This window comes from Pleurodeles waltl, chromosome 3_1 (assembly GCF_031143425.1).
Source record: "Pleurodeles waltl isolate 20211129_DDA chromosome 3_1, aPleWal1.hap1.20221129, whole genome shotgun sequence".
Taxonomy (NCBI): domain Eukaryota; kingdom Metazoa; phylum Chordata; class Amphibia; order Caudata; family Salamandridae; genus Pleurodeles; species Pleurodeles waltl.
This window is the reverse complement of record NC_090440.1, coordinates 1,787,165,132-1,787,190,191: the sequence shown is the minus strand read 5'-3', so window position 1 is coordinate 1,787,190,191 and position 25,060 is coordinate 1,787,165,132. Positions and strand designations below refer to the sequence as shown.

At 44.6% G+C, this 25,060-nt stretch overlaps 1 protein-coding gene across 1 annotated transcript in view; it reads right to left on the bottom strand.

Annotated features, from left to right (window-relative positions):
• Positions 1-9,841: 9,841 nt before the first annotated feature.
• Positions 9,842-25,060, bottom strand: part of C3_1H2orf66 (chromosome 3_1 C2orf66 homolog) — a 129,571-nt gene continuing 114,352 nt past the window's right edge. The window contains exon 4 of the mRNA XM_069221378.1: positions 9,842-10,129. The gene's annotated coding sequence lies outside the window, so the exon portion shown is untranslated. The remainder of the gene's footprint in view (positions 10,130-25,060) is intronic.

Here is a 25,060-nt window from a genome sequence, read left to right as displayed (position 1 = left end):
ACAATTCTGAAAATGGCACTTTTAGAAAGTTGAATTTTTTTGTCCTAACCATTTGGTACCTGCAGTCTGGATCCTGGGTCACATGACTAGGTGTAGCTGGTAGTTGGTCTTTGTGTATTACTCCCAGACAGTGGGACAAATTGGTACTAGGTGTTGGAAGGATAAGCCATCCCTGACTTGATAGGGGAACCGAGCTGTCACCTACCAACCACACTTGCACATCACAAATGCTCTGTCTCAGCACACTCGCAAATAATTTCACACTAATCTTTTGTGCCCCCAGACAAGCTGGGGCCAAGGCAGGTAGGAAATTCCAGACACTTCTGTAAGGGAAGGACTCTAGAAACTTATCCCACTTCAAAGCAGGCACCAGGTATGAATAATGGACCCATCTCTTCAGATCACTTCTGGACCTGTGAAATACTAAGAAGAAGGACTGCTCTACTGCATGCTAAAAAAAGGCCACTCTGCTGCCCTGCTGCTCTGCTGCATTGCTGCATGAGTAAGATAAGACTGGACTGGCACCTGGAACCCAAGACACCAGAGTGATTCCAAAGGCTAGTTGGCCGGCCTCTTGATCAGAAGTTCGGGGACAGAAAAGGCTCCAACCATCTTGAACTTTGCACCTGGACTCTGCCTGCCGTGAGTCATAATCCTCCAAATGGCATCTCCCTATTCCTGGAAGTGGGGATAAAGATGCTCAATTAGCCCAGCTACAGGCCACATCGGAACTGATCATCTGAATCAATGCTGAGTGACGCAAAACCTTGCTGAAGAACTGACAGCTTTTTCAAAACTCACACAGAATGATGCAAGCCCCTCCAAGGTTCACTGCACAGCTCACCAGTACGGATGCAGAGCAGTACAAAGCCTCACCACACAGCTGCATCAGAACAAACTCAGACGACACAAAGCCTAGCAAAGCAACATTGTGCAGACCGTGCACCAAAGACGTAAGGTACAAACCTCAGTGAACCAAATATGGCCATGTGCCCGGCCAGCGCTCAATCACTGTCACCCTGAACTTGTGAATTTGTCTTGGTACGGCACACCCAGATAACTACAGTCATTGCTTTGTGCTTTTAGCTACTATTTTAATAGAAATCATTAAAATTGCATATCTCTGATTGTACTTATTGGGTTTCTGTTGTTTTAGTAGCAAATCATTTATTACATTTTACTTTATATTTCTAAACTGATGTAGGGATTTTCTTGTGTTGTGTTTTCACTTTATTCCTGTTGGTGTGCTGTATAAATTCTTTACACATTTCCTCTCAATTACGTTTGACTGCTACCAGATGGTTAAGCACAGCTTAATTTGGGGTTTGCTTGTGTTTCACCTTGACAAGAATTGTGGTTGCTGCTTGAGTAGGGTTTTACCGCCCTTAATCAGCAACCCAATTTCCTACAACCACTCAAATCCAATGTTGAGAATATGTTATGTTAAGTCGATTTGTAGAGAGCTTTAATCACCCATGAGGGTATCCGGGCACTGAGCAGGTGTATGGGCGAGAGGCCCTCACAGAGTTATTCGAAGAACCAGGTCTTCAGCTTCTTGTGGAACTCAAGTAGCGAGGGCGAGGCTCTAATGGGTTATGGGAGGTCATTACATGTTTTGGGTGTGATGTAAGAGAAGGAGCGACCACCTGTTAGGCTTTTGTGGATGAGGGAGGAAAGGGGGAGTGCTAGTGGGAGTGAGGCTGAGCGCAGGTGTGTGATGGTTTGTTTAAGTGCATGTGGCTGTTGAGGTATGTGTGTCTAATGTCATGTAGGGCTTTGTAGTTATGCATGAGGAGTTTGAACTGGCTGGGTTTGTGGATAGGGAGCCAGTGAAGCTCTCTGAGGTGAGGTGAGATGTGGGTGCAGTGAGGAAAGAACAGTATGAGTCTAGCAGCAGCGTGCTGGATGGTCTGTAGTCTGTTCAGGAGCTGCTTAGAGATATTGGGGTGCAGTGAGTTGCTGTAGTCAAGTCTGCTTGTGATGAGTGTTTGTGTGACGGTTCGTCTGGTGTTCTGTGGGAGCCATTGAAGATTTTCTGCAACATCTGCAGGATGTGGAACCAAGCTGAGCTCACTGCATTGACTTGTGCAGTAATTTTGAGCTTCTCATCAAGGATGAGTTTCAGATGTTTGGCCTGGCTGGTGGGAGCTGGTGTGGGTCCTAGCTCTGTGGGCCACCAAGTGGTGACTCATGAGAGGGTCCTCTTTCCAAAGCCTCCTACTCCTGTTATACCACAGTTGAGTTTCAGGCAGTTGGTTCTCATCTACTCCACTACCAAGGTCATACAGTTGGTGAAGTTGGTCCTGGTGGTGGGTGTCTTGTCTGTCACTGAGATGATGAGTTGAGTGTCGTGTGCATAGATGATGATGTTGCAGTGCTACCTAGACATTGAACTGGGTCGGACTGACAGATGATCCTTGGAGGACTCTGCATATTAGGTTCTTGGCATCTGATGTGAAAGGAGGCAGTATGACCCTTAGGTTTGTCACATGAGGAAATAGCAGATACAGTTGAGTGCTGGTCCTTGGATACCAGTCTTCTGATGAATGTATGGTAAGAGACTGTGGCGGTCATTCCGACCGTGGCGGTCGGCGGTGAAGCGGCGGTAAGACCACCAACAGGCTGGCGGTCTTTTTTCTGACATTCTGACCATGGCGGTTACCGCCATGGCCAGCCGCCGCTTCACCTGGGTCTCCAGCCCGGCGGTCGTCACATACCGCTGGCGGTATTCCGACCCGCCTGACCCCGGCTTACCGCCATGGATTTCATGCGGTTTGGGACCGCCATGAAATCCATGGCGGTAAGCACTATCAGTGCCAGGGAATCCCTTCCCTGGCACTGATAGGGGTCTCCCCCACCCCCCACCCCAACTCCCTCCCCTCCCCTACCCCCCCACCACCCCCAAAAGGTTGCAGGACCCCCCTCCCCACCCCGATCCCCAACATGTACACACGCACGCATACATGCACGCAGTCATGCACATACACACACCCCCCGCATTCATGCACGCACTCATACACACAACCCCCGCATTCATGCACGCCGTCATGCACTTACGCACACCCCCATGCACGCACACAACTCACAACACCCCCCACCCCCTTTCCCTAACGGACGATCACCTTACCTGTTCCGGTGATCCTCCGGGAGGGAACGGGACCCATGGGGGCAGCTCCGCCGACACCGCCACGCCAACAGCACACCGCCACAGCGAATCACAAGTCGTGATTCGCTGGGCGGTGTTCTGTTGGCGTGGCGGTGGAGGTGGAGCTACCTCCACTTCCCCGCCTGCCGCCAGTATGGCTGTTGGCGGCTCTTCGTCCGGAAACGGTCGTAATGGCCCGTGCGGAAGAACGCCAGCACTGGTGGTCTTCCGTACGGCGGTCCCTCGGCGGTCTACAAAAAAGACAGCCGAGGTCAGAATGACCACCTGTGTGTTGAAAGCCGTGGAGAGGTCAAGCAGGATGAGGGCCGCTGTTCCCCTTAGTCTAAGATACTCATGATGCTGTTAGTGGCTGGGATGAGTGCTTTTATTGTGCTGTGGTTCTTTCTAAACCCTGGTTGTGTGCTGTCTAGCAGTCAGTGGAGCTCGGGACAGACGGTTGATAGCTGGCTGGGGTCAGCTGATGGTTTCTTGAGAAGAGTGTTGATTGCTGTGTGATTCCATGGTTCCGGGAAGGAGGCTGTGGTGATGGAGGTGTTCAGGATGTAGGTGTGTATTCTGCTGACTGGTGTAGTGCCAAGGTTAAAGATGTGATGGGGCAGTGGTCCTTTAGGGGTGCAAAGTGGACTATCTTCATGATGGTGGCTGTTTCTTAACTGTTGAGGGTCTTCCATGCGCTCAGGTAGTTGTCTTGATTGGTAATGTGAGGGTCGGCAATGAGTTTGCTGGGGTCTGGTCAGGGTGTGAATTTACTGTAGATGTTCATGATTTTGGTGTTGAAAAAGTGGGAAAGGGCAGTGCACAGGTATTGAGCAGGGGCGATGAGGTAGATGCACGGTGGCTCCTCCAGTAGGGCGGAGAAGTGTTGCCTTACGCCAGCAGCAGAAGCTGCAAACCTTTCACGACAAAGGGATAAGAAACTAGGTTTATTATTCCTTTGTGGCAAAAGGGGCGGGCCATGGAGTTGACGGGCAGTGAGAGAAGTGCACAGAGCACTTCCCTCAGAGCACATGGTTGTTTGGCCAGTCGTCTCAGGCCGACCAAACACACATGCAGTGTAGGCTCTCTGCAGCCCGGCACTGTGTTGCCGGGCTGGATACAGCCTGAACAGGCTCCCAGTCTGCCAGGGAGCCCCCAGCCAGGGCTCTCCCAGCCAATCCTGATACTGCTTTCAGCAGCGTTAGGATTGGCTCAGGGCATACTGGGAGCCTGTGCCTGCCTGTAGCGACAACGAGGGAGAGAGGAGCGGCGCGGCAACGGAGGAGGTAAGGTTTTATTATTATTATTTTTTAATTAAAGGTAACCCTCCTCCCCCCCACACACTGTACCCGCCCCTCCCCTTTACAGGTCAGCGAGCTGCAACTGTGTAGATGAAGGACATGGGTATAGTGGAATCCTTAATGATCAAGAAGACTACTTTGCAGCTTTTGGAGTTTACTTCAATGAGTTGAGCCAGCACTTTTTTGTTGGTGTCTCTTAGTTACTAGTGGTATTGTGTGGGGGCTGCTTTGTATGTGGTCCTGTCTGAATCTTCGCAGCTGGCTCAGTGTCTCTTGGTGTCACAAAGCTCCTCTGTTGTTGTCCTCCCTAACTGTAGTCTCCATTGCACCATGCTCCAGGCTCCACGTCCTCCATGTGGTATGTTTTCTAACTCTCTGGGGCCTGTCAAGTGTCTACCAGTACATTTGGCTCTTTTATTGAGTTTAATGAGGACATGTATGTGAGCAACATCTATTTACAGTGTTTTGCATGTCTTGGTTAGGAGCTATGTATGACAGAACTATGTGGATGTATGTACATGCACGTGTCTCTGTGTGTGTTGGTAGGACATATGTGTTTTAATTAAAGATCATGAATAAATCCTGGAAAAAGCACCCGCTTTGCTCTACGTGCCTCGTTTACTCTGTCTTTTTTTTTTTACTCTGAGCCTTCACAGAGGACAGTAAGTGTGGTATATATATCATATTAATATACTCACTGCACATTCTGTCCAGACAGTTCATTTCATGTTTTGTCATATGAGATCAGGACTACCTCTGTTTGCACTATGTCTGTGACTGCTTTTTAATGCAGCAATTAAACAAAAAGGCAGCCCATTTTCCCTAAAGGAAAACAGGATGCCTTTAAAAACAAAAAAATTAAACTTTGAAGTTTCATTTTTTAGGAGTAGGTAGTGGTCCCTCGACCACTGCCTGTTCATATAAATATTTTTTCAACATTCTCAAAGGGGCGGAACCACTACTTTTAAAATGGTGGCAAAGTATTACTATTTTGCAACCAGAATTCAGTTGCAAGACAGTAATACATACCATAACGATTCAATATCTGGAAGGGATACCCAAAACACACCCCTTCCAAATACAAAATCACAAATGCAAATAACAAGTTACTGAATCAGATTTTGCCTTTTTACATGTGAAAATGCATTTTTCTGGTCACAACCAGCCCAATTCTGTAAATGCTATGGACATCTGTCCCTAGGTCTCTCACTTGTTGCTCATTCTAATGCAAACACACTTCAATTTATTCTGGCACAACTCTAAAGAAAAATATCCCTCTCATACACTTACCCACACTGCCTTTCACACAAGCATTCATGTCCTACTTTTCTTGTAGGGGTGGATCCTTCATTAGGGCGGAGGTCCTCCCACCAGCAGCAGCAGCTGCAAAACCTTTTCAAGAAAGCAATAATCAACTGTATTTATTATTGTTTTCTTGAAAAGGGGCTGGGCATTGGGGGGTGACAAGCCCTTGAGGGGAGTGCACGGAGCACTCCCCTCAGAGCGCATGTGTGTTTGGCCAGCCATCTAGGGCTGGTCAAACACACATGCGCAGTAGGCTCTCTCCAGCCCGCAATACTGTTGCAATACTGTTGCAAATAATATCAGTGACCTCTGCCTATTTCTCCAATGTGAGGTCCTCTTTTGCTCTATAAGAATCTTTTTTTATGGACGTTGCTCCAAACATCAATGCAACATTTCTCTGCAAATTGTCTGTAATAGAGTCCCGCAGATCACCCACATTAAAAATAAATTAAAGGTAAATGGTGTTTAAAAGATTCTGCAGATCAGCGGTGGCTCTATTAGGGGACCCCCCCCTGAAAGGCTAGAGCCCTGAAGCATCCCCATTAGTGTCTATATAGAAATTCATTTTGTAGATTCTTTATCTCCATTGCAAATAATATGAGTTAGAGTGCAGGATTACATTAAACTACTTGTTACACTATTTGCTCTGCTCAATGAGAGCAGTGCATGACTCATACTGACATCACCCATAAATCAAGGCCTAATCCTAACTCAGTGGGTTAACGTATTACATTCCACTGTGTCTATCTGCACCCTTGTTGGTATATGTGTGTGGGGAGGGATGGAGGTGATGTGGGCATTTGAGTGAGAGAGTTAAACTTTTTACATGTGTGTCTTAGGATGAAACGCATGACAGAGAATATGGGCCTCATTACGACTCTGGCAGTCTGAAAACAGTCAGGGTGGCAGTGGTGGTCGGACAGCCGCCATTGTGGTGGTCCGACTGCCACATTATGACCGTGGCGGTAGTGCTACGGTCGTACCACCAACACCGCCAGTTTTCCTCCATAGGAGGGGCTGGCAGTGCTAGCGATCCTAATCCACCAGGGCTGCGCTGCAAGCAGTGCCACCCTGGGGATTATGGCCCCCCTCTCTGACAGTTTTTACATGGTGGTAGCACCGCCATATAAAGGCTGGTGGAGACAGGGTGCAGGGAGCACCAGGGGAGCCCCTGCACTGCACAGGCATGGGCATTGTAGGGGCCCCCATGGCCAGCCCCATCGTGTGGGCAACAGGTGCTGGTGCACCCTACGCACTGCAGCTTGCAGCCGGCTCAATTATGAGCTGGTGCTAATGTTGTAGGCTGTTTCCCGCTGACCCAGCGGGAAACTCCTAATGGGGCCCACCAGAAGGCAGCCATACTGGTGGCAACCTGACTGCAGGAGTTTGGGGGATGGCCTTTTCCGTCCGCCAAACTCATAATGGCCTCCTATGTGTCTGTGTATGCATGTGTCCATTTTAGCAAGCTGTGTGGGAGAGAGCATGTTGGTTAAATCTGATGAATGTCTGCATTGTTTGCTCCTACCTCCTCCCTGTATCTCATTTACTTTATGTCATGTTCAACTCAGTGTTTTCAGATAATACAAATCATTGCATGTGCATGGTACAAATCACATTGGATTGTGGCCGGCTGTTCCTTGCAGGCTACCATCTGCGTTTGCAGCCAACTGCAGGGAGTCACCAATTGCAAAAGGTCTAATAAATATATATTAGGCAGGTTGATCTGCAGTGCCCTGCAACTAGAGATGTTGTGGTGTGACCTAATAGTTCATAGGTCACATATCAAAATTAAAGACTGGTCTAAAAAAGTTGGTGCGTAATTTGTGACCATTTTTTGATACCAGTCTTTCAGTAAAACAGACCCTAGATAAGGCAATCATTTCTGCTATAGAGCAAAGTGAAATCTTTGTAATACATATAGGGCCTGATTTAAAAGTTGGTGGTAAGGGTCCAGCCATCGACTTTTTGACTGAAAACCCATCCGCTGCCATGACGGTCCACCCGCCGTATTTAGATGTTCCCGGTCCCATGAACGAAAGCCTGCATTTGAACTGCCGTTTCCGCCAAGAAACACCACCTGGTCAAAGGCGGGAGAGGTAAAAGTGGATGCCAGCAGAACCCCAGCCACCCTTCCTGCTGTGCAGATTTGGATGTGCCTTACTGCCACTTCTGAGTCTGACCTCCACTTCTGGGTTGGTGGACTGGAGGGAAAAGGGGTGAAAACTCACCTTTTTCCCCCATTCCACCTCAGTCTCTGACTGAACACGACTGGACAACGCATGCCATCACTGCTACCACCAACCCACGGAGAAAACATGACCCACACCCTGTCACCAGACTCAAAGTTAGGGACCCTGTATTGCCAGTGTATGTTGGGTGGGCACTGCACAGGAGGTCGGGACCACTGCAGACATATACATGTCACAGTATTTTTTTAAAATCATATGCCGGGGAGACATTTGTGTCACACATGCCTGGGGACACACTGGCATGGCACACATACACGTCATTGTGAGTGTCATCATACATTTCCAAATGAATGCTAGCACCACAATGACGGTACACTCAACCTGGACAGCAGTGTCCATGTGTGCGAATTGCAAGGGGACCTGCACACGTAGGTTTGTGCTATCTGTTTTCTTTGTGAGTCAATATGTGTATGTGTGTGTGGATTGGCTGATTGAGGTGGAGGAAGATGTTTATGCAGGCAGGAGCTATGCAGTTTATAGGATGACCATGTTCCTGATAGTGTAAGACACAATGTAAATTCAATTTGGCACCCCACGCTGGAGGCAGGGTCTTTCCAAATGTATACAGTTTCTACATCCAGGTTATTTAGATCCTGGCGAAGCACTCCCTGAGGTCAGTATTTCTTCAAAATAAGCAATCAAAGAACCCTAGAAAGGGCTGGATATAGGTTAGGTGCAGTCCCTCAAGGGTCGGGGAAGGGGTGGATCTCTTAGCAGCAAAAAGTAGCCACTGAGGCTAGGCAGAGTAACAGAACAATCCTCATCTATTAATAAGTCACTAGCAAAAGGTTTTGTGGGTTTTTTGACTGCTATCCTATGGTCACTGCAGGAACCACTACCAAAAGATATTTAGAAAAAATAACAATACTCCACAATAAGTTGGCAGCAGGTGATTGACACTGTTCAATTTAGGATATAGCCACCCATGTGGGACACTAAGGTTACATTTGTCAGCCGTGACCTAGAACAGAAAATACATTTGAATAGAGTACCAAAAAACAGGCGTGTAATATACCTCAATGGAAATAAAAAAATATGCAGGATTTTGTTGTTCCCGATAAGTAGTGGACTATGATATCCATGTTTTGAAGGTAAATGAAATGCTGTAGTGCCCTGTTCTACAAAATGTTCCTAATGCCACAAAGGGATGTCAAGGGCCGACCCCTTTGGGCTCCCTCAAAGCTAGATCATCTGTACCCAATCCCTTCACGTCCAGTGGAGGAAAGAGTAGTGGGAAGGAGGAAGACCTACACAGCAACCCCAGTCTCTTAATCAGCAGAAGACAAGAAGTGCTGTCCGAGATCTGGGCAGCAGCAGCAGTCACAACTTCGTGACCTCGGGATTGTAAGTACGGGTTCAGCTACTGACGCCGCTCATCTGGGGATCCAGCTCCACATCTGTTGCTGTAAGGGTCTGGAAGAGATCTCTCAACTGAAATAACTTCAAACTAACCGAGGAAGCGTTTATTCTCCATAGACTCCATACAATATTTTGATGACCTGAAAAATAACTGAAGCCTTTAGTTCTCCAGATACATTGTCATCTACACTTATGAGTTTGGAGAAAGGGCTGCGTTCAGTTTGTTTGCACTAAACAGGATTCCTCTTTTGAAGTTGTTTATGTGTTATGTTTGTAGTTAGTGCTTGTTTTACCAAGAGACAGGCACAGTAATAGGGGAAGAAAGAAATCAAAATAATCCTATATTTACTCATACCCTGGTTCAAAGACATGGACTGTTAACAATCGACACAACAGATACTATAACGTAATTTTAAAGAGAAAAACATGCCAAATCCAGGATGTAACAAACTGGAAAGATAAGCGTTTATTTACATTTCAAAGAATAGGGACATTAGAAAATAAGGAGAAAATAAAGTGCAGGGGTAAAAAGTACAACAAAGGCATAGAATTTGTATTTATCTACATGAACAAACACAGTCTTAGTAGCAATAAACTTTTTTCTAGGACCATAGAAACACAAGAGGGAGGATACGAAAATCCGGGCTGTGGACTGATCTGTTTATGTTTAGCAGTGATACCTAATAAATTATTATCAGTCGTATGACAGTAGAATAAAATTTTCTCATAGATATGCTCCGTTCTTGCAGAGAGATAAAACGTGTTTAGGCGATCTAAGAAAAAAAAAAAAGAAAGATTTAACAGATTTAAAAAACTATTCGGATTACATATAAAGACACCTCAAAGAATATATGAGATGGAAATCACAGCCTGGATGGAAACAACCCTTTTGGAAAAATGCATATGTTCTCTGTGGAACAATTCGAATTGTATGTAATGATATATTAAGTGCATCCATCAAAGATTACAGATTGTTATTACCACTTTACAACTTTAGCAATCAATGTCTTAACTCTTCTTCGTCATATCCTGGCCCTTCTCTTAACTTCATGCTTGCTGACTTCGCCAGTTGCAGGCCACGTTCTTCCTCAGCCTTATCCTTCCTTCACTTACACCCCGCATGTTCCTAAACGCCTGCCTCCTACTTTCCACAGCCACTACAGCCACTAGCGCTTCTCTTTCCCAAATGCAGCATCCCCACTTCCCTAACCTTGGATTCCACTTTTTTCTTCAATTGCCTTCTCGCTTTGACCTTGATGGAATCCTTCCCTTCAATAATGCTACCTGTTGATATAAGTACTACACATTACATATATGTTATTATGCAAATCAGAAAGGAACTACAACACTTCGTAAAATCCTGATCAGGCCCCTTCTCCTCACGATTAACGCCCTATAAATACCACTCACTCATGACAGACGCAGTTTTCAGCATTTCATGCTAATTTCAACCTCTACACCCCCATGGCCTACTGCAAAAACAAACTGAACTCTGCATTTGGCTAGGTTTGCGCTAAGGAAATACGATTTACATACATTTACATATTGAAATGTGTACAGACATGTTTGTGTGATAACAATGGGCCAGATGTACAAAGGTCAGGAATAGCGATTTCCTAATTGCAATTTCCTGCGAGTCCAAATTAGGAAATCAGTACTAATGTATGAAACTCTTGAGTTTCACTTGCGATTCCTAGTAGGTAGCAAATAGACATACCTCATGGATTTTAACGAGGCAGGTGACAATTTGTGACCCACTTGGAATCGCTGCCATCACAGGGGTGGTGGCCTGTGGGGGTCAGCAAACCAACATGTTTGTAATTGCTTTTTAATAAAGCAATCTCTTGTTTTTTAACTGCAGCCCATTTCCCTTAAAGGAACCCGGGATGCATTTAAAAAACTTTGAAGTTTCATTTTTTTAAAGCAGGCATTGGTCCCTGGGACCACTGCCTGCTTAAAAATATTTTTTCAACATTCTCAAAGGCGACCCCTTCTCATTTCTGAATAGGTTACCACCACTTTTTAAATGGAGGTAAAGTATTACTGTTTTGCAAACAGAAACTAGTTGCAAAACAGTAATGCATACCATAACGATTCTGTATTTGGACTGGACACCCAAAACCCACCCCTTCCAAAGACTGCATCCCAAGTGCAAATTGTGATTCAGTAACAAGTTATCGAATCACATTTTGTACATTTAAGAAGACATTTTTCTGATTGCAAACTGCCCGATTCACTAACCCAAAAAATCTTTGTACACCTGGTCCATTACCTTTTTATTTCAGTAAGTGTGGTTACACCAACTCTAATAATTCCTTCCTCTTGTCTCTGTTACTCACTTCTGTGGGTGCACCCCCCCACCTTCCTGCAAATTAGACCTTATCAAGACAAGCTGCATAACAGTGGCTCCCATGGTTTTATCCTCCAACTGTAAACAGTAGCAATTTTATTATTTTATGTGTATTTGTACAGCCCTCTACTATTTTTGGCTGGCTCACAGAACTTTCGGAAACAGAACATCAAATACTGTTCTGGGGTTCACATTGATCAGAGTCAAAGTGACCTTTTGGCATTGTAGGTAACTGTGTTTGATAATGTAAAGGTGGAGGATACATCGTACAGTGGTCGGCTGCATCCTTCTGTGTGTCTGTGTGGAGCATCATGGGCTTGGATCTGTGTCTGTATAATGAAGATAGTAAACCTCAGCTGGGATGCACTAGGTGACATATTCATTTGAGGAGGTTCAATGAAGGTTTAATGTATGTACAGGCAATATTCTTAGCATCTGGTTTTGCAATAATTCTCATATTCAAAATATTTATTTAAATTTTAAAGTGAAAAGGACAACACTAAAAAAGTACAGAAATGGTACATTGTGTATGAGGATATGAAAATATACAAAATCAATTAATATTGTATCAGTAAAAACTAAGGGCCTATTACAAGTCTGGCGGTCACAAGACCAGACTCGAGGTGTCGGTCAGACTCCAACGGCTACGGCGGTCCGACTGCCACATTATGAACCTGGTGGTCGGACTGCCATCTCCCCCAGGATCTTTGATCCCAATGGGATGATGGCAGTTGTGGTTGTAATCAGCCACGGCGGTGCTGAAGTCAGTGCCACAGTGCTGATTACAACAATGTTCTCCGCCAGCCTTTCCATGGCAGTTCAACTGTCAATGGCATAGGCCCCCTCTCCCCAGCACTGTTGGAATGTGCACTGTCAGCGGTGTGCATTCCGGGAGTGCTAGGTAGGCCCCCTGTGCAACGGCATTGGACTCGGCTCCATGTGGATCTGAGTCCAATGCCGCCACACGGTGGAAACCTTGCCCTTTGAAAACTTGTAATGGGTAGGAAGCCCACAATCACCACTGTGGTCTTCTCTTTAATAGCAGGTTTTTTTACACTTATTGTTTTCATTGATAGCAATATCAACATTCAAACACCATCTTGAGTGAGATTGTTTGCTTTATCCAGTTGTCAACAAAGAGAGGTCAAGGCATGGTCCGAAATATCAATGTTTCCAATAGTAGGGTCAGAGATAGCATGGACTAAGTATTTTGAGGATAATGAATAATCAATTTGTGAATATGAATTATGAGGATTAGAGAAAAGTTAAATCCGTATGTGTTGGAAAAGCCAGGTGCCATATATCAATAAGTTTGATGTTTTTAAATAGTGTTTTGAGCGCATAAGAAGCTCTAGGGGGTCTAAATTGAGAAGAAGGGATTCCAAATTAGGTTAAAGTCATCAAAACAATAAGCAAAACATTAGCCAAATTAACAATTTCAGAAGTAATATTATTCCAAAAAGTCGGGTCATCAGCCATTTGTCTATAAATATTAATTCAATGCAAAATGGTAGCGTAAAGTTTAACTTTAACAAGCAGAAATCTACCCTCATTATCGGAACGCTTATCTAATATCTGTAGTTGAAGCTTGTTTGAGAATAGAATTGCACTCCATTTATTCCTATGGTGGGAGAGAAGAGAATGTGACCTGCCTATTTTCTTTTCGCATAAGATAACATGTTGTCATCAACATGTGTTTCTTGAAGTAAGCAAATTTCAGCCTTATGTCTAACCAAATAATGTAATATTTCCACATGTTTAACTGGGTGTCGTAAACCTTTAACATTAAGAGATACAATTTTAATATTGCACAACTTATCATAACTGTAGACATTAAGAAATGAGGATAGGCAAAATACAATCATAAATAATAGGACTGGAAACTATGATAAAGTAATCATGAGATTGTACTAGCCCTGAGATAAGAAGAGATAGGAAAGAAAAAATACGGAGACTAACATATAGAAGACATCAACCAAATATTAATAGCAGTTTGGAATTTCACATAAGCATGTACATGAAGAACCAGTGGAAAGTGTGCCTGTAGGGTAAATATCATAATACCAGCAGGCCAACATTTGAAGAAAAGGTGGAGGCACAAGAAACATCAGTTGAAAGTCTGATGAGTATCGGTGGAGAGAGGGAAATGAAGATCCAGAAGTGCACAAACATCATCAGGGTGATAAAATGATTTAGAGATGTCATCTTTCTAAATGCCCATGGTTGACTGATTGAAGAGGGCATATTTGAATCCAGAATTCCGTAGCATAGTCGCAGAGCAGTGAATTCTTTGCATATGGTACCTTTTACATTAGCAAAACCTTGATGAATAAAGATTTGATTGCAATTAACCAGTAGAGAAGGAATATCTCTTGCAGCTCTTGCAGCTTTCCTTATCATCACTAAGTGGTAATTTTGAAAATAACTTTGGCTTGGCAAGGCTGTGATGTGATGGAGTATCAATCTCAAATTTTGAAGGAATTTGAAAATCAAAAGCTAGGCAGTACGTTCTACAGATACTGGCAACAATTATTGACCTATATAACCACAGGCAAATAAAATTTCCTATATTACATCACCTATTTTTATTTTTCAAATCTAATGAAAGTTTATTCAGACAAAAATGTTTGGCTGTGATAGGAAATATTTGTAATATTTTAGTTTTGTTGGCTTGTATTTTAATTGAATTGTCAGAAATGTTCATAGAGAAACCACTCATATCTTCACAAATATTTTTAATCTCTATAGCAGTGTTATCAGTATTAAACCTAACAGCCTATAACTCTTACGGAAGTGTGGTTAAGGTTCAACAGAGTCGACAATTTTGGATTTATTTGGTGGCAGAGAAACTGCATGTTTATGCTTATTAGTATTTACAGTGACATGTTTAAATCAAACCATTTGAGGTTTCAGGTTCAACAGCTAAAACCAGGTGTGAGAGGGTCTCAGGCCCAAGTGTGCCCTTTCCTGAAGTGAACTCCACCTCTCCTAATAGAAATCCCAGTTACAGGACCAGTGGAGCCTCAGAGCAATAGCTGTAATTCTATTTGGAAATCAGCAGAACACGTTGACTGCAGGCAACCAAATGCAGCTCCTGGTCACAACAGGCAGAGGAAGTAAGGCATTAATAATATTGGCCCCAAAATAAGTGTAAAAAAGATTGTTGGTGATTTGGGTGTCACGGGGGCTATCAGGAGACGTCAATCTTGTGCTCTCAAGTGACCGTTCTACAATCATTCTGATTACATTCAAGTTCATGTTGAAGCTTCTTGGGTCAAATGAAGCATCTAATAACATGTATGATTGTTGCTCCTGAATGGTACTTATTTATTTGTTTGTTTAATTTGTTTATTCCATTTTTAGTAACCCATACCAGACATCGGGTGCCAGAGAGGCTTAAAATAGGTATGCATATAACAACAGCGTATGCACAAAAATATATAGTGTGATAAAACATATGACAGAGGTGAAATTTTAATAAGAGGAGTATAACATTGTTCAGATTAATGTAGAGGCTTAGTACTATATCTAATTCTTGGAATATTGTTGAAGGTGGTTGTTTCAGGTCCTGTTTAAATGCCATGAATGAGGGGGTTGGTGTATACTGAGGGCGGAGATGAGTTCCAGATGTTGGGGGCATTCCTTGAAATAGATAGGACAAGACTCCACAGTCTTTAAGGAGTGGCTTGTGCCAGGTGTCTTGGGGTGCATGTTCAAAACATTTAATTCCCGTGATCAGTCTTGCTGCTGCATATAGAGTTGCTCACAGAGGCACTAGATGCAGTTTACGTATACCTGTATAAAGGGAAATTACCTAGTCACAGCTTGATGAAACTAAAGACTCCATCGCTGTTTTGGAGTCCATTGATCTGATATAGGGTTTAATCCTCCACAAAAGTGTCATCTAGTACTAGGCAGGCTTAGTTATTGAGCTTATTTGAGCTTGAAGGTTCAAACTTTTATCAAGTTTGATGCCAAGAGATGTATATTTGATACTCTGGGATTTGCAGCTGAGCAAGGTAAGAAAATCAAGCCATGATTACATTGAAATTACCACACTTCCCTTTTGCAGCCCTGTTTCTGCTTGTATTTTCTCTACAGTGTACCTTTCTATTTCTTGCCAGAACAACTGATTTCCAAATATGTGAAAATATAATTGATAAAAAGGCAACCGAATAACTTGAATAATACAAAGCAATGGCTGTTTCCAATTGTGAATTTTCTGTAGGGAACATATTCTGATGTAGTCCAGAAGATATGCCAATGCACCCAATTCACAAACTGCATTTTGCAGTATGTAAAGTAGCACTACAGTTGTACTCCTTACTTACTACACCATGGAGGGAGCAGGGTGGAGTGGTGGGAAGATGGGTGTATCTACTACAAAATGGAAGTGGTTTATCAAAATGTTAAAGAGAACTTGAGAGACAGGCAGGTTACTGCAATAACCCATACACCAAAGAGTAAGCCCATTGCTATTCACAAACCACATTTCTAAAGTTACTACATCCCTAAAGTTGACCAAACAGTTGCAAATGTAGTCCAGTCCAGCACTGAAGTCAGGCACCGCACAGGTACTGCAACATACCCTCATAGAAAATAATGGCGTCAGAAACTTAAACTAACACCTCATAGAAAAAATAAATAACTAGATTCTTTCAACTTGTACAGTTGATATCTATATTTTTTTAAAGTTAAAAATTACATAGAATTATTAAATATTTTTTTCTATAACAATAAACTTCATTTAAAAACAAAAATTAATTATTCTTTTAAACTTTTGTTAAAAACGTTAAGAATAATACAACAAATAACAAACGTTAATAATAGATAAAAACAGAAATGTTACTGTAAGCGAGTTTTTAAAATGATTCCTCTAGACATGGTCAACATCCACTTTGTTTATTTTGAAACACTGGAAACAATAAGTTTTGTAGACAAATGTGCTGTCAAGCCACACCTAAAAGGGAGGGACATAGATCAAGTACAGGGTTGGACTGGCCCATGAGGTAATCTGGCATTCCCCGAAGTGCTGGTTTGACAGGTCGATGTCTATGCTGGTTTTATGGCAATTGTTTACTGCTGATTTACCCGATACTACCACAAGCACTTCCTGCAACATGCACAAATGCATGCAGTCTCCCATACCTTGCAAATCACTTATACAGCATGTCTTCACAAGTGCAAATGTTGGCCACTGTTTACCTAATTAGGTGCATTTTTATTTTGGTGCTGGGGTCTGTTTTCTGTTCTAGTGATACCGGGACAATTTTCAGAGTGGGGATTCTCCCATCAATGTTACATCAAAGATGTCATAGGGATTGTGAAAAATCCAGGGGTTACACAAAGAACAAGTGTTGCAAATGATCCCATGCCCAATTAGCAGGAGAGTGGAAAGGATGTGGTATGTAGTCGATGGTGCATTTTGGAGCACACTGTCGTAAAGTTAATACTGAAGCATGGTGAGGTAGTGTTCTGTCATTTACAAGCAGCACATTTTCCATTAAAAAACAAATACAATTCACACTGCCATTCAGTTTTACTGATGAAAGTATACAGCACACAAATGATTATGGGCCTCATTGCAAATTTGGCAGTCGGACTGCCAGACTGCCATGGTGGCGGCTGCCAAAAGACTGCCATGTTGGCGGTCTCACTGACCGCTGTATTCTGAGTCACACAGCCAGGCCCATTTAAAGACAGCCAGAAACCCGACACCCATCTGGACTCGGGAAGGCAGGAAATAGGTGGTCCAATCCGAGGAACCACCAGCCCATCAACCTACCACCGAACCTATTACATGTCAAAAACCAGCATGGCAGTCATGCCATGGAGGTCTTCCAATGGCCGTGCGAACTGTAGCAGTCCTCACAGTAATCAACTACACCACATTGGTGAGCTTTGAAAATCACACACCTGACACACATTCACACACTTGACACACCTACAAATTACACTATAAAACACACCCCTTCACCCACCACAATTCTTTGCATCTACAATGGCCCACACAGAAGACAGAGCACCATTTAAAAGTACAGTCCTGGAGAATAGGCACCCCTCCATCTTTCACTGGGCACATATCCCACACCCTCACAGCACCCCCACCACACATAATAGCACCTCTACACCTAATTTGTTCTCAATTACTCCCTCATTACACAACACCTAAATTTCATTACTCATATTGTTCCTTGTTTCCCACCAATATGTCACCACAGAAACATCCCCGTTTCACAGATGACGAGTTAGGAGTCATGGTGGATGAAATCATTTGAGTAGAACCACATTTATTTGTAGCCCAAGTCCAGCAGACTACAATTGCAAGGAAAATGAAAATGTTATCCTGCATCCTGAGGGCTTCACAGGAATACCTGGGGGAGTGGAGTCAGGTAAGTCAAAACAATACAATTTACACAAAAATGTATTGTCATGCATGCTCACTGATCACCTTTTGCCGCTGTAACCGTCACTCCACTCACTACCCCTGTGTCCAGCTGTCCAAATACCTCTGTCTGGCATCTCACATGTGAAATAGACTCACCTGGGAGCACAGCATCTGTGTATGGTGTGTGTAGTACATGAACTGACAGCACTACAACTCCCAGCAGGCACATTATAAAAACCACAACAGTGTACCACACCCAAAATCACCTTGTTGTGCAAATCACTGTGAACTGTACTCACCTGAGAGGGTCCCATCTGTATAGTGTGTGGGTAGGACAGGCAATGACAGGAATTCTAAAGCCATTAGGCACTGGGATTCACACTCAAGTTAGCAACAACACTGTCCTCTGCTAATATGACCCTTCTCCCACTACTCAGCTATTGAACTCTAGTCATCTGAGAAGATCTCAACTGCATAGTGTGTGGGTGTAGGACAGGCAATGACAGGAATGCTAAGGCCAGCAGGCATTGGGACTCACACTCTACTCAGGAACAACACTGTTCTCTGGTACTATGCCCCTTGTCCCACTACTCAGCTATTGAACTGTACCCACCTGAGGAGATCTCAACTGTATGGTGTGGGTATAGGACAGAACATTACAGGAATGCTAAGGCCAGCAGGTACTGGGACTCACACCCTACTCAGCAACAACACTGTCACCTGCTACTGTGACCCTGCTCCCAGTACTCAGATATTGATATGTACTCAGCAAGAACACTGTCCTCTGCTACTATGACTCTTCTCCCACTACACAGCTATTGAACTGTACTCACCTGAGGGAATCTCAACTGTATAATGTGTGGGTAAAGGACAGGCAATGACAGGAATGCTAAAGCCATGCACTGTCTACCCAATGCAAAACAAAAGCCCACTGTGCATCTGTCCTAACATTCTTGTACGTTAAATTGCAATGGAGCTGTACTCACCTAAAAGGATGACTTATGTATGGTAGGTGTAGTACTTACTGTCACATGACTGTAAATCCCAGGAGGACCAGTCCCTCCAAATCCAATGACCAGGACAGGGTCCAAATGACATTGTGCAGCTGTCTGTGAACTCACAAATGAAGTTTACATACGGGGAAGGTACCCAAAACAGATAATGCTACACCCCTTGATGTGCCTAATCAATTAGATCCATCTTGATTAGATAAGCCAAGAGGAAAATAATGTGGATAGGAAGGAAAGTCCAACCAGTATGCCACATCAATGAAATACAAATCAAAGGTCACAAGATGCATCATCTAAATGCTTGTGGCAGAACACATATCCACAATGCACTGACCACATGATGACAACTAACAGATAAAACAACAAGGTTACTGGTCTGCCTGCATAACAGTCAACTAGACCTTAAGATGACCTAAACCACATCATGCCCAGCCGCTGTTTTCACTGCACTGCTAGAAATATACAAGTCTCTGGACAGACCTCCAAGTGCCAAGAGACACAGACATCCTGTAGCAAGTTGGCTTCAAATGGAAATGGTCTGTTCACCATATGTCAGCTCTAAACTGTTGACAGAAGGTGTCCCTGTCACATAAGGGAATACTGCAAAGCCACAGTGTACATGGCCCTAAACAAATGTCACTGTAAACTGTTGGAGCTACATGTAACAATACAACCTGTAACATTCTGTTTCTCACTTCAACATGTCTACCTAACATTGAGAGCACTCCAGAGACTGCCACTCCCTCCTGGATGAACCCCTCAGTGAGGATAGCACCCCTGGACGTATGGACGTTGAGGACAGCTCTGACCCACCTGGGAAAACTGGTCAGACGACACCTGTCAGTCTCACTCTGCCCACATCAACTCCTCCCAGCCCTGTTGCATCAACATTGCAGGCAACCAGTCGCCCGCAAACCTGTGTCCTGAGGACAGTTACAACCTACTTGTGCCCCCAGTCCTGGTACCGGAGTCACAACAAGACACCCCTGACAATGAAGGACCTGGAACCAGTGGTAGGGGGCAAGCTGTGCCAAGGGCACAGGCACGTGGGAATAGGGTGCATGAGAGGAAAGCTGTGGGCCAAAGGCATGAGGATGCTGGGGATAGTTCTGGCCAGGACACCATCACCCAAGTTTTGGCCGCTTACCAACAATCCCAAGGCTTGATGGGCCAGGTACTTACCATACTCGGGTAGATCCAGAAGCTGCAGGGGTATAACCATTATGCAACAGTGGGAGGTCCACAATGCCCACATGGCCTCTTTAACAGGGGTGCTGAGAGGCATCAACACCACCCTGAGCAGGGATCGTCAACAACACCAGACCCCTTCCATTGGCCACCTAACACTAGCACCTTCTACATCTGTGGCAGCCAGTGGAAGGAAGGCCCTGCCTCAGACACCTCTGCCTCTGTAGCTGAAGAACCCCCTGCAAGAAGGGACGTCCATCCAGACATTCAAGAGGTGCAGATGGCAAGACCACACTCACTGCCAGGAAGTGAGCTCTTATTAATGAAACCCCTTTGTGTGCCACAGATTTACTCTGTTGACTGTTCTTCAACCACTTTCCATTTTCCATGATAGTAGGACATTGGACTTTGGATTTCAAATGAAATGATGTGGCAGCTACTCGGATGATTACATCCACCATGACTGACCCCTTCACTGTTTGACATTTATTTTTCACATTTTCACCCTCATGCCCTGTGCAACAAATGCACATTCAATGTATACTAGTCATTGTGAGATGTTCAATCTGAAATTCATGTTATGCAAACGAGGTACTCATAACATGGTAATGTAAGGAGGGATATGTCACAGGTAGTGTCATGCTGAGGATCACTAACAACACAATGACACTAGTGACACACACACAAAACTTTGTATTTACACTGTGCAGCACATAGGCTGCCAAAAGGCCTGGACTGTTACAGTGAAGAATGACAAAACATTGTTGCTTCTGGCTAGATATCTCAAATTACTGTTCCCCTGACCACAGCAGAAAAGGCTACGTCAGACCATGTCCCATAGATTAGGCTAACAGCTTGGTGGATTTTGTCTTCAGCTTGACCCGCATCACATACCAAAACCATGTCTACCAACTTAACATTCCCTATGACACAGACAGAAGACAGTACAACATTTCCTACTCAGAGGTCCATCCTCTTACAATGGTCAGCCATCTGTTGGCATGTTACACACCTTTGTCAGTGTTGTGGCATAGGCACTGTGGCCTGCAATGAGGTAACACTTTGACAGCTACATAGAGGTCTTACACGATCCTTGTCGACACATTGAGAAGATAGAGGAAATGGTTTTCACAGAATGACATGTGGCTATGGCACATGATCATACATATGAAACCATTGTGCCAACATACTAGAGTAAACAGATTTTATTGCGTAGCTCACCCACTGTCCAGGCAGCCTGGGCATTGGATTCATACACCCTAAATCTGCAAACAACAGTACCTGGATCGATCCATGTCCACTTTACATGTCAGACCAGCAACAGACACCTGCCAATGACACAACTCTAAAATGCCCACATGAGGATGGCATGGTGAAGAGACCTGCAAGGAAAAAGTGATAAACAAGGACTTTAGGCCGGTAACGGCAAACATGAGACAGTAAACTCTTCTCTAGATACAGTAGTTACTCTGACAATGCAATGTGAGATGATGCCATAGAACTCTGCCTTCACATGGGCAAAATCCTCACGTTGAGGAAAACGGATGTAGCTGTCCAGGTGTTTCAACATTGCTGAGAGAACATCCTTCAAGACCAGACTAAACATAGGCTGGGACATCCCAGCAGTTAGGGCCCCTGTATTTTGGAAGGACACTGTGGCCAGGTGTGCAACACTGACATGACTTGTGCAATCAGTGGTATACTAGTTGGATGATTGATGGCTGGCATCAGATCAGGCTCCAACTGTCGACAGAGATCTATGATTGCTTGCCGATCCAGGCAGTAGATCTGAATCACATGTCTGTTCTCCATGGCCTGCAAGCCTTCTAGTGGGTGTTACACAGGAGGTTGTCTGAAACTTCTCCTCCCAGGGTAACTATGTGAGAAAAAAAGAAGATATGGCCCTCACTTATTGTGTCCCTTGCAATTTACATAAAGCATGTCATATACTCCCTGTGACATGTCATGTGAGTCAGTGTAAACATGATACACAGTAAACATGATACACAGCACACACCAAGGCTAACAATAGCACACCTGTATGACGTTACCCCCTTGCCTTTCAAAACATGTGTACAAATCAAGTATCTTGACTGCAACATTATGTGCAACTAACTTCCAACTCTGCTTGAGAGTCAGTGCCCAAGATCATGGATTGCCCAAGAGAGAGAGGGTGGTGACTGTACCCCCAATATGTTGTTATATGTGCTAGACAACATAACAATATGATCACTGAAACGATTGACCTACATGACAGGACAAAGCCAGCACCCGAAATTCAGCTGAACAGCATTTTCACCCTTGTGACGCATCCAAAATTAGCATCTAATAGCAATGTATGTCTCTAACATGGAGGCTGCCTGAACTACTCCACTGAACATTAGGAACCACTCGCGACCCCTAGCAGAAATCATCATGACGGTAGGTCCAATGGCAGTGTCCGCCGGTGGTGACAGTCACGTACATGGTGGACGTTACCGCCATCTTCTGCTGAATCTCTCACTCAACTCCTGAAATTGCTGCCAGCAAGACCTCCACAACCGGAGCTGCTGTGTACCACTTATGGGAGCAATCATGCCGCGTCCTACAGGTAATGGGGCCCCTGTCTTCTCAACAGAAGAGCTCGAGAAGCTTGTGGAGGAGGTCCTACCCCTGTACGGACAGCTCTATGGTGCACCACAGGAGCAGGTAAGTGCACCATGTGCACACTTTTCAATGTACCTCTACTTATCTTAGCTTTAGTTAGGCTAGGTTTTGGCCCACCTTGTCAGATTGTGTCCTCAATGCCCTGTAGGTGCTGTCACTGTGCATCAACAGTAGAGTCAATGAGCATGTGCCTATGTCAAGTGACATGTTTGGAGTCCTGAGGCAATGTGGTGAGTGTGCAATGAGTGTTTCCTGACCCAACCTGCGTTTGATGGACATAGCTAGGTGAGGTGTCATTACAGCCATCCCCAGGCATATCTTGCCAGACGATGTAGAAAATGTGTGGTCACATGTGGTTGTATGACAACAGGCGGGGTGAATGCATGTTGTATTGGTCGGTTGCTCACTATTTGAGGCCTTACTTTGTTGGCACATTGATCTCTGGCCACATCTGGCCTTGTCGGATTGTTATTCTGAAGCCAGGTAATGACTCACTAAGCCAATCAGCTCTGCAGATCGACAATTGGCTGTGGGCTACATAATGTTCTGTGAAGCATGTGGTTTATTGGACATGGTGTATTGACTGGGTATGCTGCCAAGAACGGGCATTGTCAATTGTTACTCACTGCAAAACTTGAAATCTGGGCTGCTATTTATTCCTTTCTGCACTGTAAGCGTGACACTGTGCCCACTCCCTGTATTCCTGGACAGCCTGTGATGCTGCCAGATCATGCCTCACTGCCAATGTGCAGCTTCATAAGTGATGTTGTTTCTCATTGTACAACAATTTGGTGTCCTCCTTTTAGTGATTGCAAGGTCTTTCTCTCTCCTTCTAGCACAGTAAGTTGTCAACTACAAACACACTCAGAAGTTGTCATGGAAATGGGTGTGAGACATTGGAGGGGGCTGTCCTGGGCCTTACAGGGCCATTCTTGTGTGTAACCTGGAGACATTTTTCCATGATGTTTTGCACCGGACTTCATTGTTGCCCCTTGCAACACCACATGTGGGCACGTCTGCGTGACCTTGCTGTTACCTCTTTGACTCAACTAGGGCAAGTGTTACTTGCAATGTGGTAATTTTTTGGGATGCGTCCATAGTGACATGGATGTTTCCATGTCACCTAATGAAGGAATAACATGTTGGTACCAGTGTTGTCTGCCTTTCCCTAGCAACATCTGTTTTTGTTGATACATGATATCAGTGCTAGGTAGATGTGTGCACAGGACTGTGTCTGTGTAATTGGTAGGGTACCTTACAATGGTATCCAATCGTTGGCTACCGGTTCACTGTGTTGTGCTGCATGTGGCACAGGTTTCGGGTGGAGTGGTCACCTAGTTGTGGTATGGTTAGTGCAGTAGCTAGACGCCTTCCCTGCTATTGTAGTCATCTGTGACCAAGATTTGCTCATGTATTACCTTTGTAATTCATGGTGGCATGCATGGTTGTGTGTTGGCACATGATGGTGCCACTTTACTGTCAAATCATGCGGGGGACCACTTGACATGATTATATGTTTTGTCCCTCACAGTTGTGATTGATGTATTTTCGTGTACATATTATGACCCAACTTCACTTTCTTTTGGCAGCATCAGCAGTGGCAGGTGAAGGAGATGGGGCCGAGCCAAGTGGGGAAACATCTGGCCAAGAAGCCTCAGGTCACAACACCACCATCACAGAGGGAACCGGTGGCCCAGAGGGAAAGGAGAGTGCCACGGGGAGACCAGAACAGACTCTGCATCCTCAGATTCCTCTTCCAGTGACCACTCCCTAGTGGATGCGGACCCCTCAGTCCCATCTTTGTCCGACACCCCCGTTTTATCACCCCAGGTGGCCGTGCCCGCTCACCCCAGAGGTTAGGAGTCTCCTTTGCTGCAGGCATCTCTGACCCAGCTCCTGTTCACCCTGCTACCCTCAGTGAAGAGGCTACAGACATATTTTCAGGCTCTGGCCTCCACACTGATGGCAGTCAGTCACCCCTTGTCTACTGCCCCCCCCCACCCTTCCTCTTCCCAGTCAAAATCCCCCCTTTCCAGACCCAGCCAACAGTCACGACTTGTCATGAGACCCCCCACATCCCCAGCATCACACACACAACATCTGGCACACCTACAGACACCAT